This window comes from Propithecus coquereli, unplaced genomic scaffold (assembly GCF_000956105.1).
Source record: "Propithecus coquereli isolate 6110/MARCELLA unplaced genomic scaffold, Pcoq_1.0 Scaffold285, whole genome shotgun sequence".
In the NCBI taxonomy this organism is placed as follows: Eukaryota; Metazoa; Chordata; class Mammalia; order Primates; family Indriidae; genus Propithecus; species Propithecus coquereli.
The window spans coordinates 1482127-1483021 of NW_012148452.1; positions in this window are offsets into that span (position 1 = coordinate 1482127).

Below are 895 nucleotides of genomic sequence, written 5' to 3' on the forward strand. Positions count from 1 at the left end.
TCGAACTCCTGAGCTCAAACAATCCGCCCGCCTCGGCCTCCCAGAGAGCTAGGATTACAGGCGTGAGCCACCGCGCCCGGCCCAACAAAATATTAATATTTTAAATGGTTGAAATGGTATTTTTGACATATTAAGTTAAATAAAATTATTTGAATTAATTTTACCTGTTTCTTTTTATTTTGAAAATGTAGCCACTAAAATTTTTTAAATTAGCATTATGGCTTGCAATATATTTATGGGACAGGGCTGTTCTAGACCTTTCAGGAGCAAAGTCCCAGGGATTGTAGAAAGTGGAGTTGAACAAAGCTTATCCTTACTAGGTGAGAGGTCATGGGAACATGACAGTAAGAAACATGACATAAGGCAAAAGATGGGAGTTTCCTTTCTGACAAAAAAGAGGCCTTTGCTTAAGCTCGACTCATGCGATCACTATGAAAGAAGCAGGATGTGAACTTAATTCAACAAACATTCATTGAACACCTGCAAGGAAAGGCACTGTGCTACGACAGGTTGACAAAAATGAGTTAAACCTGACCTCTGTCCTCAAGCAGGTCACCACTTGGTATGGTCTTTGCTGCAAAGCATGTGCCTGGCTCATGGTAAAGATTCCATGTTTACCGAACAGATTAACATAAATGGCTAAAAAACTCTGAAGAGATGTAAAGCTGCAAAACGACAGGCACACAGTGAATCTGTTAAAGCTCCCCTTATGAGCAACAGATTGCACACCCATTAGGTGAAACTAAGGACCTGAAAATATAAAAATAATTAAAAATCTTGTCTCTGTAGCAATCTTATACAATTAAAGGCCATTTAAAACTGTGTAAATTCAAATAGTGCACTGAGAATGAAGAATTGACATCGCTTGCAACTCCTTGCCTGAAATCTAAATCCC